The sequence below is a fragment of the Pogonomyrmex barbatus genome, unplaced genomic scaffold, assembly GCF_055798465.1.
Source record: "Pogonomyrmex barbatus isolate J1 unplaced genomic scaffold, ASM5579846v1 scaffold8, whole genome shotgun sequence".
Classification (NCBI taxonomy): Eukaryota; Metazoa; Arthropoda; class Insecta; order Hymenoptera; family Formicidae; genus Pogonomyrmex; species Pogonomyrmex barbatus.
The window spans coordinates 3,274,085-3,285,663 of NW_028297182.1; positions in this window are offsets into that span (position 1 = coordinate 3,274,085).

The following is an 11,579-nucleotide window of genomic DNA, read 5'->3' on the forward strand; positions in this document are numbered from 1 at the left end:
GAGAACGGAATGACAATCTCCCGGCAGTTTGGCTAACAAGTTTGACCAAAGTATATTACAACAGACAAGTCTGGATTCTCAGCGCTCACCTTGGCATTCCAAGATTACCGCGCGAATTTTATTTTTATCCTATTTTTAACTTATAAATGTTGATCTTTTTATGAAGTGTAGACTAGTTCATTAATAATTCGAACGAGATGAAAACAACAACATCTAATCAAAATCACATCTATTCGAAATTAATCGAAATTAAGCTGTACAATCGTCGGGAAATTTTAAGCAAGCACCACGCGATTGTCTTCATAAATCTTGTTGCAATTTCTTCATTTTCATTTCGACGTTTCTTTGACTTTTATTTTCAAATTGATATCACGATAGTTCTACGAGTGGATATTTCCCGTTTTATCAAATTGTTCGACGTATGACAAATTCGGTCATGTCGCGTAGTAAAATTAATAATTCAACGGTTGACCGTTAAAACTGCTATAATATTATTACATTATTCAAATCAGCCATTGCACAAATCGCTAATATTCCATCATAACACATTTGTGTGTAGGTTCATCGAATTTATGTTTAATCATGGGGCACGTATAATTTAATTCCCAAATTGCGGTAATATACTATATAGGCAGTAGCGCTGATCGGTACCACTTCAAGTTATTTATATTGCATAAAATTGGATAATTGATTCTGTATAAAGTAGCATAATAGAAATACAACGGAATCACAAATTTGTCCAGAGTTTACGTAGCAAGGAATAATCCTCTTTCACTTTAGATCTAAACTAACTTTTAACAAGAATACCAGGAAACATTAATGTCTCACAGTGTAATTAATTTAGAACAGCTTGTAAATAAATTATAATAATTGCGAATGTGAAAGCTTTAGAATTTCTCTTTATCGTTAACTTTATTATCAATGCAAAATGCACCCGTGTATCTGCTTTATCGTTTTACGATCGTTTCCCCGAAGCAAAGTCTTGTCACTAAGATGATTTCAAAATGGAAAATGTCAAGCACGTAAACTTCTTCTAAATATATTTCAAAGAGTTAAATAACTTGTTTCTTTCAGTGCGGTCGATCTTACGCTAAATAAGAAAATTCCTTTCACGTGGGGAATTAAGCTGAGCGTTTTAGATGAAGTTAATTTTTGTTATACATAAAAAAAACATTTCTTATTCTCAAAGGATATTCTAAATTTTCATGTTTTTTAATAGCAAACGAATTATTAATAAAGAAAATATTTTACATATGTATATATATACACATACATATATGTACACAAAATAATATATACATTATATTTATCTAAATTAACAATAAAAAATATATCCATTTATTTATAATACGTATGTATAAAGTAACATTAACAATGACATTATTTTTATTAATCCTTACGTACGCAGTTGTAAAAGTAAATTCATCATGCAAACGAAAAAACGAGCAACTGGGTATAATTACTATTATTATGGTTATTATGGCTATTACGATGGAATGAAATTTGATGGCGTAATGCCACCAGGAGGAAAAGGATAGTAGTTTTAAGCTCTAACTGCTTTCATAACACAAAACAAAGAGCAAAATTAATTTCATCAAGAAACTGAAAAAAGTGCCGGAAGCGAAAATATCTTAATAATATAACGATAAAAAAAAATGGCATAAGCTGTACAAATCATAGATGCGTATTATTATAAAAAGTAATTGGTATCGACATATAGTTGCATTTTCCATATTTGTATTCATTTATATCGCGAATACCGTGTTTTCACGTCGCCTTTAATGAGGAGACCTTAACGACGTTTGCCGTGCAATTATACGTTAGCTTTGAGAGGTGTATCGTACACGTTGGCGCAGTCATTTTTATGGAAATGACGCAGTCCTGTAGGATCGAAAGGACACGTTAATGTAATTATATCTTAGTGGCGCGGCAAAATATTCTTTGTGAATGACGTTTCTATATTTACGTCCGTTTTCCGTTTTCCGTTTGAAAAGTAATGACATTTTACAAGAGTCTGCGCACCTTTTTTCGCGCAAACGTAATTTCTAGATGTGTACTTTGGAAGAGTTGCAAAAATGACTTGCATATGATATCACTAATGATATTATACACATAATATAATAACATCCGATACACATGTATTAAGCAAAATGTAATATCTTTTAACCTTTAAATTTCCCAGCGGAGAGATTAGCTTTTACAAAATATATAAGATTTCATCTCGTATATAAAATGGTATATACAATCGATGACATCAGTGAGTTTGTGAATAAAAGCAATTTTATTTCACAAAAATAAATACCTTGCGACGTTAATTTCTATTTACGTTGTTTGTTTTCACATTATGTTATTTATATTAAAAAATATTTTTAGCCCAACAAAACTCGTAATTTTTGTAAAACGTCTGTAAAAGAGCGTAGTATTTTTATAAACTATATTATGCACAAATTTTAGAAACATTTTAATGTGTAATTACTCTTCCTTAACGATATTACGTCGCAACAAGCATTTTTATTTTACCAAATGCTTCAACTAAAATTCTGAATGAAAATTTAAATTCCCTGTTAAAAATTGAATTAAAACATTTATTGTTATTTATATGCGTAATTTAAGCTTAGTTTACAAAGCTTTTTACTTTCACAACTATTTATTACACAAATGCTATTCTGACATTTTTATCAACGAGAGGAGATCAATCATCTATTTAGTGTTATCTTTAAAGACATATAATGGAAGTTTATTTAAATAAAAGCGGATATATTACAAGTATTATGGCGTTGCTTGAAATGGTGAATGTATTACTATTACCGGAGCTTTTAAAAAATATTTTTCATCATGCTTTTACGCACGCTAAATAACTGCGGTAACAAAACATCGCGGCTCAGAAGGAACAGTCGCTTTTCCACGTTGGATGCATTCCTGGAAGTTGATATGTCAACAGCATATATTCATCACTTTTGCTCTGAATATTTTGCTGCCGGAAGTAAGTGAGCGCGATATTAATGTGGCATTAATACAGGAATATCGACGTTACCAATTATACGCGAACAAATCGTTTTTCAGAGCTCGCGAGCTGTAACGCCCTGGAAGTTAGAAAATTGCGGAAAAAGTAGGATATTTTCCCGATCACGCGTATCCGCACGGATCGCAAAAAATCCGATTGAACACAGAATGGTTCTCAATAAACGGTTGAAATAAAACGTCCAAAAAAAGCACATAACGGTAGCCATCGAATATGGTTTATAGCGATTGGAATAGATCGACGCGAGAAATAAATGCAAAAGAGGGGAGGGAGGGGGGGAAAGGAAGAAGAGCTGGAAACTGGCGACTATTACCGTGCGAATGCGATCAACTGCGAGCCGAGTGTATTGCAACAGGTATCCACCAGGTTGCTAGGCTCGTGCAAGGCCAACATTGTTGCAGTTAATTAACTCTGTGCGGGACACGTAATTAGATCGGCGACGCGAATGTAACGATCTTTCGGAGCAGCACGCGAACTAAGAATCGACGGCCGCTCTTCCGCTCGAGGTTCGCTCCTCCTCGCCGGAGAGGAGAATAAATCGAATACGGGAATAAATCAAAACTGACGCTGACGTCACATACGAAACTTGCCATTTTTTTCTTCGCCGGTCGAACGTTCTTCAATCGTTCATCCTCCCTCCGGAAATTAACTGTCGGCACTTGCACATTCGTGAAAATTCGAGCGACGGTTAACCGAGAATCGCCCGAATGTCTCTCCATGCGTCACGTGCAGTAAAAAATTCACAATGATATGTGTTCTTACGAAAGTATGTCTTTTTTTTTTTTTTTTCCTTTTGTTTGCCGGAGTAATCGATGGAGCTGGTAAGGAGAGACAGAGAAGGAGAGACCGCGACAGAGAAAAAGAACACGCGAAAACGCCAACGTCGAGTCCAGGATATTCGCTTCTGCGCACAGTCTGAAGTCGGTAGCATGACCTGGCGAGATGCATTCTTTTTGCAAGATCGGTGCACGGATTGTCTATAATTTTTCCAATTAATCCCAACACTCCCAACTTTTTAAATATATATATATACACTAGTGCTTGTACGTTCCTGGACACTCTTTATAATATAAAACACGCACAATTTCTTGCCTAATTTTTTTATTTTGGCAACATAATTATAATTCGGCCTTTGTTAATTGCAAAATAATAAAAATATCTATCACGAATTGATATTGTTTGGAAAATTTATAATTTTATTTTATTTTAATTTTAAAAATGTTTGAGAATTTGATGAACGATTGTATATACGTAAATACGTATATCTTAATTAAGAGAATCAATTAATAATAATAATAAGATTTTGGAACGTATTCTTTGATATCAGCGTTGACTCTCTTAATGATTCCATACAACTGTTTAGTATCACAGTTTCGAGAATTTTGATATTAAATTTTCTGTAAAGAGAAGGAGAGAAAGAGTAAACATCAAATAGAGTCCCACATAAAATAGAAATAAAGTTAAGAAGAAAGTCTTGTTACCTGTCTTCAGACTCGTTGCTTAATTCACTAAAACTTCCCTTACTTTCTACATAAAACGTCTCCGCGATTAAAATCACTCGAGAAACTGAAAATCTTAAATTTTAGAAATTTAAAGTTATTTAAAAATTTAAAAAGCTTTACGCGTGTAGAACGAATATAGTTTTCACGAGTTTTTGCAACCGACTAATACCGTATAATATTTTTCTTCCTTTTGTTTCATTCACGTTAGCTTGAAATTACACACTAGAGGGTAGTTTCCAAGACGAGTGTTAATGAGAAGAGTTACAGATAGCTGCGCATTGCAATATATCGAGGCACGATGAGATTCGCGGCAAAGGACGGTCAAAGCGTGCTTAATTATTTGTGTTACGGGAATCCGTTATTTACCGACAACTCAGGACGATTTGGGGATTGAATGTGCAGGGATGTTTAGTGAATTAAAGTGGATCTGCCGTGGCTAATACGCTTGAGTTGCCAATAAGGTTACCAATGCTGCCTGGAATCATTAACGTTAATACAGACTAATAATCTAACATATTAATCACGGCATGTTAATGCCGAAGTAGTTATATGTGCACGGTTAATTCTACAAAATTCTCCTTAATAATAGATATTCATATGCACAGATGCGTGCACGATCCTGTTAATTGCCTGGGGATAATTCAGTAGGAAATACATGCGATATAATAATTATAAGTATAAAAAAATAGACATGCTACAGGGAGATCTCTAACGGTTCAATTTTTGAAGCGACATAATCCCTAATGATCGCCAGTGTGAACGAAACGGATTAGAACAGACTTGCCTGCAGTAAGCGCATTTAAGCGGACCTAAGGCCATGCAAAAGCCATGCAAAATGCTCAAATGGGGGATGCTTTCGTGTTTCTAGCAGCTTCATTATAATCAAAGAAATATCACCGTGCGATAAATCCGCGTCACGGCAGGTTTCATTTACCGTCACGTCCGCAACGCAAAAGACGCATAATACAAGAGTGAGTAAATACAATGGCATTTAACTTTGCGGAAAAGATTAAGTAATAAAGAAACGTCGAGATAACTGAATCGCATCGCTAATGAAAAGAATTTCCGACTGTAATGTAATAATAAACGAATTCGATAATGCCGGGATTAATGATATTTTATATTCCATAATCCCTGGCGGGACAGAAGCTTCTGCACAATTCCGTGATCTTTCGGGCCTGGGATTATTTAAATGCAAAATGCATTTTGCACCGTCGAATACACGGCTACTCCCGTGCACCGTCACGTTTTCTCGTATACGAGGAAATCTAGAGGAGATCCGTTGCGCTGTTACGAGCGGAGTTCAGAAGAGCTTGGCTTAAAGCGGTAAACCCGGCTCAAAGATTTCTTGCGTGGCCTACCGAGTAGCGGAGTTTCTTAAGCAATCTGTGGGATCTCACAACGTAAATGACCTCGCTGACAAATAATAGCTAACATCGAGGATAAGACACATCCTCGGCTGTTTGGGCCGAGAAAGAATTCTCAGGTCTCAGGAGGAAACCGTGAGGACGCCGAGGAGTCATCAAGGAACGCGATAAAATCAAATATTGCTCATCATCATTTATGTCCATCAACATTTACTCGGATGGGGGTTTATCGAGCTTCCTTTTTCTCTCCATTCGTGAGATATAAAAATACCCGCGATCCGGATACACGCAGGTTTCACCAGCCTCGTACCGCCAATAAAGTAAAGATTGCCGAATTACGTGGGATCTCCTCAGAGATGAGAAACGTTTCTCGAGTCGGCGGAAGGGAGAACATTGCGAGATGGAGGATGAAGCTCGCTCTTCAGCGAAGGCTTACAACGACGTATCCTCTTTAATCTCCCATTGGAAGAAGAGTTAGTTCTCTCTCTCTCTCTCTCTCTCTCTCTCTCTCTCTCTCTCTCTCTCTCTTCTCTCTCTCCAGAACGCGTGGCCTCACGCGCGCTCGTGCGTAAAAACTTTCGCAGGAATTTCGAGTAGCTCAGCGTTGCTCAGCCATGGGCCATTATCGAGCCATTGATTTTACATCGCTCAATCGTGCAAAAGCGCCCGTCAGGGCGTTCACGTTTTTGCCCGTCGCGCTATCATCAGGACGACAACGTTCGACAATTTGGTCCCTCCTGTTTTCTCGCGCGCCGCCCCCCGTAACATCGAAGTTACGGTTGTTGTACAATTCCTTTCGGCACCCCGCCCCCCCTCCCCCCTCCCCTCCCCCGCTTAGAACTGCTGCCTCGGCCTCGTCACTCATAGGAGCGAAATTTTAACGACGGCTTCTAAGCGTCGGCGCTTGAGTATATTCCGCGCGCGTAACGCATAATAACGTCGGGAACGCAGTAAAGATGCGTCTCAGGTACACGTGCAGTATTTACGAGTACGAAATTGGCTGAACGGAGAATGTGATCGGAAAGGGAGTATCCACCAAATTTTCACGGACGACAGGGAGGGAGGGGGGGAGGGGAGAGAATATCGTTTATCTATTCAAGGATGATGAGTATTTCCTTTTCCGTTTCACGGAATGGATTGAAAATGTGTGCGCGAAAAATGTTTAAACCTTCTGTTGTTACAAATCATCGAATATTCCCTTCAATACAATTCCACTCCGAAACATTTCAGCTGCCGTCATCTGTCTATTTGACAGAGATAAATAAGAGATTTGACTTTTTTAAAATAAAAAAAAAATATAATTTTCTTTGTAATAATAAGTATGTTGTAATATTTTTATGTAAAATATTTTTAACATAATTTTCACTCGACTTGACATACGTGTGCATATATGTCATAAAATAAAATAAATTCAACAAAAATTATAAATGTTAAATATATCAAAATTTTTATATATGTATAAAAATAAATGTAAATAAAAATAAAAATAATAAATAATTTTTATATATGTATAAAAATATAAAAATAAATTTGCAGTGATTTCAACACGATATTATCGTGTTTTTTTTTTGTTATTATTAAAATAAAAAATCACACACATATATATATACACAAAACAATTAAGCCATCTTTAAAAAATAGTAATAACCGAATATAGAAATAATAGAAATACTGAAATATACTGACATATTTTATAAACGATTTTTCCCATATAATTACATAAATTATGCAAAGGTATCAGAGATGTATGACTTGTTTATTTCAATTAATATATACAGATTTATTTATAAAGAATCAAAAGTTTCAAATTCAAATTCTATTCATTCTTAAGCTTGCGTCCAATGTACGATTCATGATTTACCAAAAAAAAAGAAATTACTTAATAACTAAGTACAGTTATTTTACACTAAGTTATTTTACACAAAGTTATTTTACTTAAGTTATTTTACAAAAATAAGTTATAGAATACATGTATATTGATTATACGTAAATAATCATTTAGTTGCAGATACTATATATATAATTTCCAAAAAAATGATATATGTTATGTCATTTTTTTTTTGAAAAATACTCACTCTAGAAAGAATTCTGTGCGGAAGTGTATTCGTGAAGTTGCTCAATCGCGTTTATTGTATCTCTCGTTTGATTTGTAAAGCATCATTCGCTTCGCAGCTTGCAAAGATATGCGTCACATAAGATGAATTGTTCAAACGCAGAAGAAAATTAGGCTTTCCCCTTAATGGAATATTGAGAGGACCGTTTAGCGAGCGATCATGCTAGGCGAGGCGGAATGCGTACAATCTGCGAGAATTTGTGGTTTCATGATGAAAAACGATTGGATGAGGTCGACAACAGCTCTGCTATTGAAGAACATCGCGAGAGCCTCTTCGAAGACTTATTCTGTCGGCGAATGAAAAAAAAAAAAAGGAGGATTGAAAATTCTTCATCAGATTAGGAGCTGCTTCACGGCGATACTTACTATACATTTCGAGAAAGCCACCGATATTTCTTGTCACGCTCTAAAATTCCACGATACTAAATAAAGAGCGAATTTTTTTATTTCAATACTTTCCCCAGGCGACTCGATGTTTCGCGATGAATGAATTATCCGGTATTGGAAAATGGTACGTTATTTACTACGTGACGTTACATAAAAATGGCTTCTCATTCGGGGAAATGTGAAAAAAACCTTACCAGATATTTTTAATTCGCCCCTTTCTCTTTTCTGAGACATTCGCTATTTTAAGGAATACTGTAAAAATCAGCCTGAAAAAAATTGCCTAAAAAAAAATCATCAATACAAAATTAATCGTGTGACTTAATAAGTGTTACAATGTAGTGACTTAATGAGTGTTTACAATGTAAAATTATGTCTATGAATCAAACTATTTCATCATATTAACATTATCCATCGCATCTCGTTGATCAAACAACGTTTATGCCTTCCGGTTAAATTTATTCTAATTATTAAAGATTACATTTACATATCGTTAATCAAGAGATCCCGTATCGGTTTTCTTCGGTTCAACGGCTTGGCTAATGCCCTCTCGATTTTCAATGTCGTTGCACTTTACTCCTAATGCGATGGAATTAAAGATATAGAGTGTCTATACATCGTCGAGGGAAAAAGTGGTACCGCGCTTCTCGCGATCTCCCAACTTCTGATTCTCGGAAGAGAAAGAAAAAAATCGGAACGCGGCGTCATTTGCGAAAAGGTCTGGCGCGTGGGCGTCAGACAGTGCGAGAGAATTAAATCCCCGTCGGAGGAAAGTTGTTGTTGAAAGTCGTCGAGATAATGTACTTCCGACGGAAGTACGCATTCGGGGATAAGTCAAATTCTTTCGGATGGCCGGAATGGACGGGCGAAATTTCGAGCGCGCATTGCGCGCGCTCGGCCTTTCTCTCTCGCATTCACAAAGCCGTGAAACATTCGATCGCAACAAAAGCGTACAACACACGTATAATGTCGATGTTTTGTCGTCGGCGTAGCTAAAATTTACTATGAGACTATGAGCGCGCGTTTATCGCACGCTGATGAAGTGTCACTCCAATGTGCCGCTTGAAGTAACACGTTATACATGAAATTTCATTTAAGCTGTTATAAGAATGACAGGGACTTTAATTTTTAACTATGCGCAACGACTTCGAGTTATTTATTTTCCAAGATTAATCTTTGTTGTTTGTGTCGCTCGCTTTAATTTTTCTTGCACACCTTCCGAATAATGCGAATTAAATAAATATACAGTAAGGGACGTTTCATTAATAAAATTTTATTTTTTCGACTTTTTTTCGATTTTCCTTTCGTGGAATATGAATGTGCGTGATACATGTTGCTGAAAACAAGTATCTTTTGTTTGAAATAAAATTTTGCAAATATTTGCGGTATCTCTGATTTGTAAATGAATCGCGCATTGAAACAAGAAGTTACGCAATAGAGGATTGAAACATATGGACCGAAGAAGCTGCTTTTTCCGTAGCTTTTTCTCTCATATTTGCAAAGCTGCATGGAATCGTAGAGAAACAGAAACCGCAAACGAATCGTAAGATCTTTTTTCTCTGCTGAACATTTTTCTCGCTTTTCTCAAGTAGTAGCTACATCGGTATGATCAGACATAAAAATAGACGCGTTGATATTTTTCTTTTTACATGGCTGTACAACGCAAAATGAGAGGTAGAATTTTACTCATATTATTATGCTACAATAACAACATAATAAAAATGCAATTCGGTAACGTAAATGTAATTAACTCGGAAAAATTGCTCGGAAAAACGTTAATATCGATCAGGCAAAATTGAAGTTTTGAATAATTTATAGGATGCATTGTAATCGCGAAGGTGAAAAAAATTTAATTGAAAAGAAGCATATATGACACATGATTTAATCGATGATACGCTTATAATGGTTAAAATGCCAACGTGAAAATCGTTAATTCTCATCTGTTTGCTGAGTTCACGTGAGACTGTGTATCGAAACTAATAGAGTAGTGCTAAAGAAGCCTCGATCTCAAAGTTCAGCGTGCAAACATTGACCTCGTTCCCAAGTGAATTAGTAACTTTTGAGGACTCGAGGGCAAGTTGATCATAACAATATGCTCACGGACGTTTGAGCATTTGATTTTCCTTATGATACGTGAAATATGCTAATTCAAGTAAAGTAATTTCTAAAACATTTAAATATATTGGAGAAAGTTACCCGTTCTTTATGAACAATATAAAAATTGATCGTACCGAACGCAAATTAAAAAATTGTGTAAACCTCACGCTGAAGAAAGTCACCAAACGATGAATAAACAAATTGGATCATCGAATAAACTCGAATTGTTTTCTTTTGTCATAGTCCAAAAATCATTCTGCAAATATTTTGTATCCAATAATCCAATTTGTTTTTACGTCGATGTATAACTAGATCGGTCATTTTAATTTGTGCCGAAAGGATTACAGTAAATATTTACCATAAACCAACAGTCTCGGCGAAAAATGTTGACTGTTGGGAAATAAAACTCGTTATGTTCTTATAATATACATATCCTTTCCATTAGTTCTAGCAATATTTTTTTCTAATATATTACATCTCGATGAGGTATCGGACGGTAGTGTCCCAAGCGGAAGTCCGATGTGTCCTCGCGAGCGACATTTCGTCGAAGATACCAGTTTCAAACGTTCATCTCCATCTCCGTCAGGTGTTCCATCAGATGCTTCCATAGTTGAGAAGAGACGAAGCTCCTGCTTTGTAGAAGAGAGAGAGAGAGAGAGAGAGAGAGAGAGAGAGAGAGAGAGAGAGGGAGGGAGAGAGAGAGAGAGAGAGAGAGAGAGAGAGAGAGAGAGAGAGAGAGAGAGAGAGAGAGAGAGAGAGAGAGAGAGAGAGAGAGAGAGAGAGAGAGAGAGAGAGAGAGAGAGAGAGAGAGAGAGAGAGAGAGAGAGAGAGAGAGAGAGAGAGAGAGAGAGAGAGAGAGAGAGACGGAAAGAGTGATAGTAAGGGGAGAAGAGAAGAAGGAGACAGAGAGAACGAGACAGGGAAAGAAAAAGAGGGGTAAAGAGAGGAAGGGAGAGTGAAAGAGAGAGAGAGAGAGAGAGGGAGGGAGAGAGAAAGGTAGCTGACGGCTGCACTCAGCGTATTCTAGAGCGTATCCAATGGTAGTGATGCGCAGGTTGAAGAAGGTCGGAAGGTTACGAGAGCGCAGACGCGCG